This window comes from Culex pipiens, chromosome 1 (genome assembly GCF_016801865.2).
Source record: "Culex pipiens pallens isolate TS chromosome 1, TS_CPP_V2, whole genome shotgun sequence".
NCBI lineage: Eukaryota > Metazoa > Arthropoda > Insecta > Diptera > Culicidae > Culex > Culex pipiens.
The window spans coordinates 93233695-93246223 of NC_068937.1; the positions used below are offsets into that span (position 1 = coordinate 93233695).

At 30.0% G+C, this 12529-nt stretch overlaps 2 long non-coding RNA genes across 2 annotated transcripts; both read left to right on the forward strand.

The window, feature by feature from the left end:
- Positions 1-540: 540 nt before the first annotated feature.
- On the forward strand, positions 541-3680 carry LOC120422310 (uncharacterized). Its single transcript, XR_005606103.2, has 2 exons — positions 541-807; positions 2759-3680. It is a non-coding gene; the product is annotated as an uncharacterized LOC120422310 (long non-coding RNA).
- A 4587-nt stretch (positions 3681-8267) lies between these two features.
- Positions 8268-12283, forward strand: LOC120422311 (uncharacterized). The gene is made up of 2 exons (XR_005606104.2): positions 8268-8539; positions 11367-12283. It is a non-coding gene; the product is annotated as an uncharacterized LOC120422311 (long non-coding RNA).
- The last annotated feature ends 246 nt before the right edge of the window (positions 12284-12529 follow it).

Below are 12529 nucleotides of genomic sequence, written 5' to 3' on the forward strand. Positions count from 1 at the left end.
TTTTTTCAAACCGCCCGCTCAAAAATATTTTTCTCATGTTCGTTAGTATGTATACTAACCCCATGCTAATTATGAGCGAGATTCACTGTGGCCAAAAAATCTGAAAATTCATCAAAGTTGGCAACTTTGTCAAAATATAGGAAAATTGACATATTTCTCCAACGGCGGGTACTTTTTTTTCAAACCGCCCGCTCAAAAATATTTTTCTAATGTTCGTTAGTATGTATACTAACCCCATGCTAATTATGAGCGAGATTCACTGTGGCCAAAAAATCTGAAAATTCATCAAAGTTGGCAACTTTGTCAAAATATAGGAAAATTTACATATTTCTCGAACGGCGGGTACTTTTTTTTCAAACCGCCCGCTCAAAAATATTTTTCTAATGTTCGTTAGTATGTATACTAACCCCATGCTAATTATGAGCGAGATTCACTGTGGCCAAAAAATCTGAAAATTCATCAAAGTTGGCAACTTTGTCAAAATATAGGAAAATTGACATATTTCTCCAACGGCGGGTACTTTTTTTTCAAACCGCCCGCTCAAAAATATTTTTCTAATTTTCGTTAGTATGTAAGTTACGGCCTGGCACCCCTAGCCGTATTGCACCAACACTTGCAGACTTGTCATACGAAGCATTCTTTCTGAAATAATAAATCAGTCAAGTTTCATCCTTCAACCAGTGCAGTGCTGAAGTTAATCGTCCGAACCTCCCCACGGGCCGGGAAGCAGCCAACATGGCCCGCTTCCCGGGAACCCCGTACATAACTGGCGCAGTCGGTCGTCTCGGTGAATTACCGAGACTTAAGGTAAGTAATTATTAAGTTTTAGTACAATAAATGTAGGGCAAAAAGTCTGGTTCACCAGCAATTTCCTGTGTCGATATTGCGAAATCGTAGTCGACACAGGCTATAAGTGTTTAGCATAGGGCAAAATTAGATTTTGCAATAAATTTAGGACAAAAAGTCTGGTTAACCAGCAATTTCCTGTGTCGATATTGCGAAATCGTAGTCGACACAGGCTATAAGGTCTTAGTATAGGGCAAAATTAGATTTTGCCGTAAATTTAAGTGAAGAAAAAAAAACCCCCCGCGTATGAACGAAGACGATATGTGGATGATACGATGGTCAGCAGAAAATGCTTTGAAACGGTCGTCACCGCGTAGGAAAGAAGACGATATTTGAACGATACGATGGTCAGCAGAAAATGCTTTGACATGGTCGTCGCGCTGACGCGATTGCAACGAAATATCCAAAACCAAAAGAGTTCTATAAAAATTAAAAATTAAAAATTAAAAATTAAAAATTAAAAATTAAAAATTAAAAATTAAAAATTAAAAATTAAAAATTAAAAATTAAAAATTAAAAATTAAAAATTAAAAATTAAAAATTAAAAATTAAAAATTAAAAATTAAAAATTAAAAATTAAAAATTAAAAATTAAAAATTAAAAATTAAAAATTAAAAATTAAAAATTAAAAATTAAAAATTAAAAATTAAAAATTAAAAATTAAAAATTAAAAATTAAAAATTAAAAATTAAAAATTAAAAATTAAAAATTAAAAATTAAAAATTAAAAATTAAAAATTAAAAATTAAAAATTAAAAATTAAAATTTAAAAATTAAAAATTAAAAATTAAAAATTAAAAATTAAAAATTAAAAATTAAAAATTAAAAATTAAAAATTAAAAATTAAAAATTAAAAATTAAAAATTAAAAATTAAAAATTAAAAATTAAAAATTAAAAATTAAAAATTAAAAATTAAAAATTAAAAATTAAAAATTAAAAATTAAAAATTAAAAATTAAAAATTAAAAATTAAAAATTAAAAATTAAAAATTAAAAATTAAAAATTAAAAATTAAAAATTAAAAATTAAAAATTAAAAATTAAAAATTAAAAATTAAAAATTAAAAATTAAAAATTAAAAATTAAAAATTAAAAATTAAAAATTAAAAATTAAAAATTAAAAATTAAAAATTAAAAATTAAAAATTAAAAATTAAAAATTAAAAATTAAAAATTAAAAACTAAAAACTAAAAACTAAAAACTAAAAATTAAATTTTTTTAAAAACTTTAAAAATTGAGACGTTGTGTAATTTTATTGTAATCCATTATTACATGGAAATACAAAGGGTACAAGTGAATTGTAATCGAGGATTACGTAATCTTAGATTACATTCAATATAAATATTTTTTTTTCATGTTTGTAATTCAGTATTACAAACTTGGAAATTTGTAATTTGAAATTACGAACTAGCTTGACAATTTTTCACCATTGTGTTTTCACATTACTTTTAAAATTCCCTAAACCAAAAAAAAAAAAAGAAAAAAAAATGGACGGGCAATTGTTACAAAGCATGATGTATTTTTTTTTCCTGAAATTAATTCTGTTTTCATCAAATTATCCGAGGTCGATTCGCACAATATTATCATATGGTCGTGTTGCTCAATTGGAGCCCCAATTTGAAGATTTTCATTGGCATTTTTGTTAAACATTTTATTTACTAAATGTAAGCTATTTACTTTACTGTCATCCGCCTTTTACTTTTACAATAAGTATCAAATACACAAAAACAGCATCATGACTACCATAACGCTGAAAGAGAAAATGCACCTTTGTTTGACGATGGAGGAGTCGTTGTATTGGCATTTTCTGTGTAACATTTTGTGTACTTGTTGTAAGTTGTCTATCTCTACTGTTATCTGTCTTTTACTTTCACTATAAACATCGAATATTAACCAATACTTTTTGATCCATAGAGAATCAGGATGATAATCACGAGCCGAAACCGAGGACTGGCAGGCAAACAGCATCGAAAAAAAAAAAATCAATAGCATCTTCATTCCTTCTTTTATTTGATATTTCTAACGCTTTTTACTTTTAGACTTCCACCATATTCACTCAACACCCGCTTGGTAACCACGTCTAGGGAAAGCAGCAGACGTGCAAAACAACCAGGCTAATTTCTCCCCAATGAACCTAACCAGCGTTGGAGAGGTAGTAATGGATATGAAGAATGAGTTGTAATTGTAAAATTCGTAATCATTGTGGCGTTAACGAAAAGAACAAAAAAAAAAAGGGTTTTATGCCGTGATTGAGGAGAGAGCAGACATAGCTCAACCTCAACCCAAGTGCTTTTGTCCCTTCCAAAAGCCTTAGCCTGCAAAAATTCTGATGGATGCTACTAAGAAACTGTACACCGAATATCGCTGTTAGAATTAAGTTTGGTAGGACAAGTTAGCAAGAAATCGTTTAAATCAAACCAGAAAATTCTCATAATTCTTATGAGCCTGAGCCGCATCAACCAAATGCTAGGAATGTGATATCCTTGATACGTCAGGAATCCTTCCTGTTGCCATCCCGGGGCTCCAGACAACTAGATTTGTGAGGCCCTCGACACGTCAGGACTCCGTCTAGCCTGGAACAGTCATTGGGAATGTGATGTCCTCGATACGTCAGGCATCCGCCCTTGGACGAACTCCGCAGCAACTCGAGCACATCAGTGGAACTCAGAGAAAAAAAAAACTAAAACAGTTTTTTAAAGTCGAATCGAGACGATTCGAGTCTAACGATGGGGTAGTTACGGCCTGGCACCCCTAGCCGTATTGCACCAACACTTGCAGACTTGTCATACGAAGCATTCTTTCTGAAATAATAAATCAGTCAAGTTTCATCCTTCAACCAGTGCAGTGCTGAAGTTAATCGTCCGAACCTCCCCACGGGCCGGGAAGCAGCCAACATGGCCCGCTTCCCGGGAACCCCGTACATAACTTGTATACTAACCCCATGCTAATTATGAGCGAGATTCACTGTGGCCAAAAAATCTGAAAATTCATCAAAGTTGGCAACTTTGTCAAAATATAGGAAAATTGACATATTTCTCCAACGGCGGGTACTTTTTTTTTCAAACCGCCCGCTCAAAAATATTTTTCTAATGTTCGTTAGTATGTATACTAACCCCATGCTAATTATGAGCGAGATTCACTGTGGCCAAAAAATCTGAAAATTCATCAAAGTTGGCAACTTTGTCAAAATATAGGAAAATTTACATATTTCTCCAACGGCGGGTACTTTTTTTTCAAACCGCCCGCTCAAAAATATTTTTCTAATGTTCGTTAGTATGTATACTAACTCCATGCTAATTATGAGCGAGATTCACTGTGGCCAAAAAATCTGAAAATTCATCAAAGTTGGCAACTTTGTCAAAATATAGGAAAATTGACATATTTCTCCAACGGCGGGTACTTTTTTTTCAAACCGCCCGCTCAAAAATATTTTTCTAATGTTCGTTAGTATGTATACTAACCCCATGCTAATTATGAGCGAGATTCACTGTGGCCAAAAAATCTGAAAATTCATCAAAGTTGGCAACTTTGTCAAAATATAGGAAAATTGACATATTTCTCCAACGGCGGGTACTTTTTTTTCAAACCGCCCGCTCAAAAATATTTTTCTAATTTTCGTTAGTATGTATACTAACCCCATGCTAATTATGAGCGAGATTCACTGTGGCCAAAAAATCTGAAAATTCATCAAAGTTGGCAACTTTGTCAAAATATAGGAAAATTGACATATTTCTCCAACGGCGGGTACTTTTTTTTCAAACCGCCCGCTCAAAAATATTTTTCTCATGTTCGTTAGTATGTATACTAACCCCATGCTAATTATGAGCGAGATTCACTGTGGCCAAAAAATCTGAAAATTCATCAAAGTTGGCAACTTTGTCAAAATATAGGAAAATTGACATATTTCTCCAACGGCGGGTACTTTTTTTTCAAACCGCCCGCTCAAAAATATTTTTCTCATGTTCGTTAGTATGTATACTAACCCCATGCTAATTATGAGCGAGATTCACTGTGGCCAAAAAATCTGAAAATTCATCAAAGTTGGCAACTTTGTCAAAATATAGGAAAATTGACATATTTCTCCAACGGCGGGTACTTTTTTTTCAAACCGCCCGCTCAAAAATATTTTTCTAATTTTCGTTAGTATGTATACTAACCCCATGCTAATTATGAGCGAGATTCACTGTGGCCAAAAAATCTGAAAATTCATCAAAGTTGGCAACTTTGTCAAAATATAGGAAAATTGACATATTTCTCCAACGGCGGGTACTTTTTTTTCAAACCGCCCGCTCAAAAATATTTTTCTCATGTTCGTTAGTATGTATACTAACCCCATGCTAATTATGAGCGAGATTCACTGTGGCCAAAAAATCTGAAAATTCATCAAAGTTGGCAACTTTGTCAAAATATAGGAAAATTGACATATTTCTCCAACGGCGGGTACTTTTTTTTCAAACCGCCCGCTCAAAAATATTTTTCTAATTTTCGTTAGTATGTATACTAACCCCATGCTAATTATGAGCGAGATTCACTGTGGCCAAAAAATCTGAAAATTCATCAAAGTTGGCAACTTTGTCAAAATATAGGAAAATTGACATATTTCTCCAACGGCGGGTACTTTTTTTTTTCAAACCGCCCGCTCAAAAATATTTTTCTCATGTTCGTTAGTATGTATACTAACCCCATGCTAATTATGAGCGAGATTCACTGTGGCCAAAAAATCTGAAAATTCATCAAAGTTGGCAACTTTGTCAAAATATAGGAAAATTGACATATTTCTCCAACGGCGGGTACTTTTTTTTCAAACCGCCCGCTCAAAAATATTTTTCTAATGTTCGTTAGTATGTATACTAACCCCATGCTAATTATGAGCGAGATTCACTGTGGCCAAAAAATCTGAAAATTCATCAAAGTTGGCAACTTTGTCAAAATATAGGAAAATTGACATATTTCTCCAACGGCGGGTACTTTTTTTTTTCAAACCGCCCGCTCAAAAATATTTTTCTCATGTTCGTTAGTATGTATACTAACCCCATGCTAATTATGAGCGAGATTCACTGTGGCCAAAAAATCTGAAAATTCATCAAAGTTGGCAACTTTGTCAAAATATAGGAAAATTGACATATTTCTCCAACGGCGGGTACTTTTTTTTCAAACCGCCCGCTCAAAAATATTTTTCTCATGTTCGTTAGTATGTATACTAACCCCATGCTAATTATGAGCGAGATTCACTGTGGCCAAAAAATCTGAAAATTCATCAAAGTTGGCAACTTTGTCAAAATATAGGAAAATTGACATATTTCTCCAACGGCGGGTACTTTTTTTTCAAACCGCCCGCTCAAAAATATTTTTCTAATGTTCGTTAGTATGTATACTAACCCCATGCTAATTATGAGCGAGATTCACTGTGGCCAAAAAATCTGAAAATTCATCAAAGTTGGCAACTTTGTCAAAATATAGGAAAATTGACATATTTCTCCAACGGCGGGTACTTTTTTTTCAAACCGCCCGCTCAAAAATATTTTTCTAATTTTCGTTAGTATGTATACTAACCCCATGCTAATTATGAGCGAGATTCACTGTGGCCAAAAAATCTGAAAATTCATCAAAGTTGGCAACTTTGTCAAAATATAGGAAAATTGACATATTTCTCCAACGGCGGGTACTTTTTTTTCAAACCGCCCGCTCAAAAATATTTTTCTCATGTTCGTTAGTATGTATACTAACCCCATGCTAATTATGAGCGAGATTCACTGTGGCCAAAAAATCTGAAAATTCATCAAAGTTGGCAACTTTGTCAAAATATAGGAAAATTGACATATTTCTCCAACGGCGGGTACTTTTTTTTCAAACCGCCCGCTCAAAAATATTTTTCTCATGTTCGTTAGTATGTATACTAACCCCATGCTAATTATGAGCGAGATTCACTGTGGCCAAAAAATCTGAAAATTCATCAAAGTTGGCAACTTTGTCAAAATATAGGAAAATTGACATATTTCTCCAACGGCGGGTACTTTTTTTTCAAACCGCCCGCTCAAAAATATTTTTCTAATTTTCGTTAGTATGTATACTAACCCCATGCTAATTATGAGCGAGATTCACTGTGGCCAAAAAATCTGAAAATTCATCAAAGTTGGCAACTTTGTCAAAATATAGGAAAATTGACATATTTCTCCAACGGCGGGTACTTTTTTTTCAAACCGCCCGCTCAAAAATATTTTTCTCATGTTCGTTAGTATGTATACTAACCCCATGCTAATTATGAGCGAGATTCACTGTGGCCAAAAAATCTGAAAATTCATCAAAGTTGGCAACTTTGTCAAAATATAGGAAAATTGACATATTTCTCCAACGGCGGGTACTTTTTTTTCAAACCGCCCGCTCAAAAATATTTTTCTAATTTTCGTTAGTATGTATACTAACCCCATGCTAATTATGAGCGAGATTCACTGTGGCCAAAAAATCTGAAAATTCATCAAAGTTGGCAACTTTGTCAAAATATAGAAAAATTGACATATTTCTCCAACGGCGGGTACTTTTTTTTCAAACCGCCCGCTCAAAAATATTTTTCTAATGTTCGTTAGTATGTATACTAACCCCATGCTAATTATGAGCGAGATTCACTGTGGCCAAAAAATCTGAAAATTCATCAAAGTTGGCAACTTTGTCAAAATATAGGAAAATTGACATATTTCTCCAACGGCGGGTACTTTTTTTTTTCAAACCGCCCGCTCAAAAATATTTTTCTCATGTTCGTTAGTATGTATACTAACCCCATGCTAATTATGAGCGAGATTCACTGTGGCCAAAAAATCTGAAAATTCATCAAAGTTGGCAACTTTGTCAAAATATAGGAAAATTGACATATTTCTCCAACGGCGGGTACTTTTTTTTCAAACCGCCCGCTCAAAAATATTTTTCTCATGTTCGTTAGTATGTATACTAACCCCATGCTAATTATGAGCGAGATTCACTGTGGCCAAAAAATCTGAAAATTCATCAAAGTTGGCAACTTTGTCAAAATATAGGAAAATTGACATATTTCTCCAACGGCGGGTACTTTTTTTTCAAACCGCCCGCTCAAAAATATTTTTCTAATTTTCGTTAGTATGTATACTAACCCCATGCTAATTATGAGCGAGATTCACTGTGGCCAAAAAATCTGAAAATTCATCAAAGTTGGCAACTTTGTCAAAATATAGGAAAATTGACATATTTCTCCAACGGCGGGTACTTTTTTTTCAAACCGCCCGCTCAAAAATATTTTTCTCATGTTCGTTAGTATGTATACTAACCCCATGCTAATTATGAGCGAGATTCACTGTGGCCAAAAAATCTGAAAATTCATCAAAGTTGGCAACTTTGTCAAAATATAGGAAAATTGACATATTTCTCCAACGGCGGGTACTTTTTTTTCAAACCGCCCGCTCAAAAATATTTTTCTAATTTTCGTTAGTATGTAAGTTACGGCCTGGCACCCCTAGCCGTATTGCACCAACACTTGCAGACTTGTCATACGAAGCATTCTTTCTGAAATAATAAATCAGTCAAGTTTCATCCTTCAACCAGTGCAGTGCTGAAGTTAATCGTCCGAACCTCCCCACGGGCCGGGAAGCAGCCAACATGGCCCGCTTCCCGGGAACCCCGTACATAACTGGCGCAGTCGGTCGTCTCGGTGAATTACCGAGACTTAAGGTAAGTAATTATTAAGTTTTAGTACAATAAATGTAGGGCAAAAAGTCTGGTTCACCAGCAATTTCCTGTGTCGATATTGCGAAATCGTAGTCGACACAGGCTATAAGTGTTTAGCATAGGGCAAAATTAGATTTTGCAATAAATTTAGGGCAAAAAGTCTGGTTCACCAGCAATTTCCTGTGTCGATATTGCGAAATCGTAGTCGACACAGGCTATAAGGTTTTAGTATAGGGCAAAATTAGATTTTGCCGTAAATTTAAGTGAAGAAAAAAAACCCCCCGCGTATGAACGAAGACGATATGTGGATGATACGATGGTCAGCAGAAAATGCTTTGAAACGGTCGTCACCGCGTAGGAACGAAGACGATATTTGAACGATACGATGGTCAGCAGAAAATGCTTTGACATGGTCGTCGCGCTGACGCGATAGAAACGAAATATCCAAAACCAAAAGAGTTCTGTAAAAATTAAAAATTAAAAATTAAAAATTAAAAATTAAAAATTAAAAATTAAAAATTAAAAATTAAAAATTAAAAATTAAAAATTAAAAATTAAAAATTAAAAATTAAAAATTAAAAATTAAAAATTAAAAATTAAAAATTAAAAATTAAAAATTAAAAATTAAAAATTAAAAATTAAAAATTAAAAATTAAAAATTAAAAATTAAAAATTAAAAATTAAAAATTAAAAATTAAAAATTAAAAATTAAAAATTAAAAATTAAAAATTAAAAATTAAAAATTAAAAATTAAAAATTAAAAATTAAAAATTAAAAATTAAAAATTAAAAATTAAAAATTAAAAATTAAAAATTAAAAATTAAAAATTAAAAATTAAAAATTAAAAATTAAAAATTAAAAATTAAAAATTAAAAATTAAAAATTAAAAATTAAAAATTAAAAATTAAAAATTAAAAATTAAAAATTAAAAATTAAAAATTAAAAATTAAAAATTAAAAATTAAAAATTAAAAATTAAAAATTAAAAATTAAAAATTAAAAATTAAAAATTAAAAATTAAAAATTAAAAATTAAAAATTAAAAATTAAAAATTAAAAATTAAAAATTAAAAATTAAAAATTAAAAATTAAAAATTAAAAATTAAAAATTAAAAATTAAAAATTAAAAATTAAAAATTAAAAATTAAAAATTAAAAATTAAAAATTAAAAATTAAAAATTAAAAATTAAAAATTAAAAATTAAAAATTAAAAATTAAAAATTAAAAATTAAAAATTAAAAATTAAAAATTAAAAATTAAAAATTAAAAATTAAAAATTAAAAATTAAAAATTAAAAATTAAAAATTAAAAATTAAAAATTAAAAATTAAAAATTAAAAATTAAAAATTAAAAATTAAAAATTAAAAATTAAAAATTAAAAATTAAAAATTAAAAATTAAAAATTAAAAATTAAAAATTAAAAATTAAAAATTAAAAATTAAAAATTAAAAATCAAAATTAAAAATTAAAAATTAAAAATTAAAAATTAAAAATTAAAAATTAAAAATTAAAAATTAAAAATTAAAAATTAAAAATTAAAAATTAAAAATTAAAAATTAAAAATTAAAAATTAAAAATTAAAAATTAAAAATTAAAATTAAAAATTAAAAATTAAAAATTAAAAATTAAAAATTAAAAATTAAAAATTAAAAATTAAAAATTAAAAATTAAAAATTAAAAATTAAAAATTAAAAATTAAAAATTAAAAATTAAAAATTAAAAATTAAAAATTAAAAATTAAAAATTAAAAATTAAAAATTAAAAATTAAAAATTAAAAATTAAAAATTGAAAATTAAAAATTAAAAATTAAAAATTAAAAATTAAAAATTAAAAATTAAAAATTAAAAATTAAAAATTAAAAATTAAAAATTAAAAATTAAAAATTAAAAATTAAAAATTAAAAATTAAAAATTAAAAATTAAAAATTAAAAATTAAAAATTAAAAATTAAAAATTAAAAATTAAAAATTAAAAATTAAAAATTAAAAATTAAAAATTAAAAATTAAAAATTAAAAATTAAAAATTAAAAATTAAAAATTAAAAATTAAAAATTAAAAATTAAAAATTAAAAATTAAAAATTAAAAATTAAAAATTAAAAATTAAAAATTAAAAATTAAAAATTAAAAACTAAAAATTAAACTTTAAAAATTGAGACGTTGTGTAATTTTATTGTAATCCATTATTACATGGAAATACAAAGGGTACAAGTGAATTGTAATCGAGGATTACGTAATCTTAGATTACATTCAATATAAATATTTTTTTTTTTTTCATGTTTGTAATTCAGTATTACAAACTTGGAAATTTGTAATTTGAAATTACGAACTAGCTTGACAATTTTTCACCATTGTTTTTTCACATTACTTTTAAAATTCCCTAACCCAAAAAAAAAAGAACAAAAAAAAAAGGACGGGCAATTGTTACAAAGCATGATGTATTTTTTTCCTTAAATTAATTCTGTTTTCATCAAATTATCCGAGGTCGATTCGCACAATATTATCATATGGTCGTGTTGCTCAATTGGAGCCCCAATTTGAAGATTTTCATTGGCATTTTTGTTAAACATTTTATTTACTAAATGTAAGCTATTTACTTTACTGTCATCCGCCTTTTACTTTTACAATAAGTATCAAATACACAAAAACAGCATCATGACTACCATAACGCTGAAAGAGAAAATGCACCTTTGTTTGACGATGGAGGAGTCGTTGTATTGGCATTTTCTGTGTAACATTTTGTGTACTTGTTGTAAGTTGTCTATCTCTACTGTTATCTGTCTTTTACTTTCACTATAAACATCGAATATTAACCAATACTTTTTGATCCATAGAGAATCAGGATGATAATCACGAGCCGAAACCGAGGACTGGCAGGCAAACAGCATCGAAAAAAAAAAAATCAATAGCATCTTCATTCCTTCTTTTATTTGATATTTCTAACGCTTTTTACTTTTAGACTTCCACCATATTCACTCAACACCCGCTTGGTAACCACGTCTAGGGAAAGCAGCAGACGTGCAAAACAACCAGGCTAATTTCTCCCCAACGAACCTAACCAGCGTTGGAGAGGTAGTAATGGATATGAAGAATGAGTTGTAATTGTAAAATTTGTAATCATTGTGGCGTTAACGAAAAGAACAAAAAAAAAAGGGTTTTATGCCGTGATTGAGGAGAGAGCAGACATAGCTCAACCTCAACCCAAGTGCTTTTGTCCCTTCCAAAAGCCTTAGCCTGCGAAAATTCTGATGGATGCTACTAAGAAACTGTACACCGAATATCGCTGTTAGAATTAAGTTTGGTAGGACAAGTTAGCAAGAAATCGTTTAAATCAAACCAGAAAATTCTCATAATTCTTATGAGCCTGAGCCGCATCAACCAAATGCTAGGAATGTGATATCCTTGATACGTCAGGAATCCTTCCTGTTGCCATCCCGGGGCTCCAGACAACTAGATTTGTGAGGCCCTCGACACGTCAGGACTCCGTCTAGCCTGGAACAGTCATTGGGAATGTGATGTCCTCGATACGTCAGGCATCCGCCCTTGGACGAACTCCGCAGCAACTCGAGCACATCAGTGGAACTCAGAAAAAAAACTAAAACAGTTTTTTAAAGTCGAATCGAGACGATTCGAGTCTAACGATGGGGTAGTTACGGCCTGGCACCCCTAGCCGTATTGCACCAACACTTGCAGACTTGTCATACGAAGCATTCTTTCTGAAATAATAAATCAGTCAAGTTTCATCCTTCAACCAGTGCAGTGCTGAAGTTAATCGTCCGAACCTCCCCACGGGCCGGGAAGCAGCCAACATGGCCCGCTTCCCGGGAACCCCGTACATAACTTGTATACTAACCCCATGCTAATTATGAGCGAGATTCACTGTGGCCAAAAAATCTGAAAATTCATCAAAGTTGGCAACTTTGTCAAAATATAGGAAAATTGACATATTTCTCCAACGGCGGGTACTTTTTTTTCAAACCGCCCGCTCAAAAATATT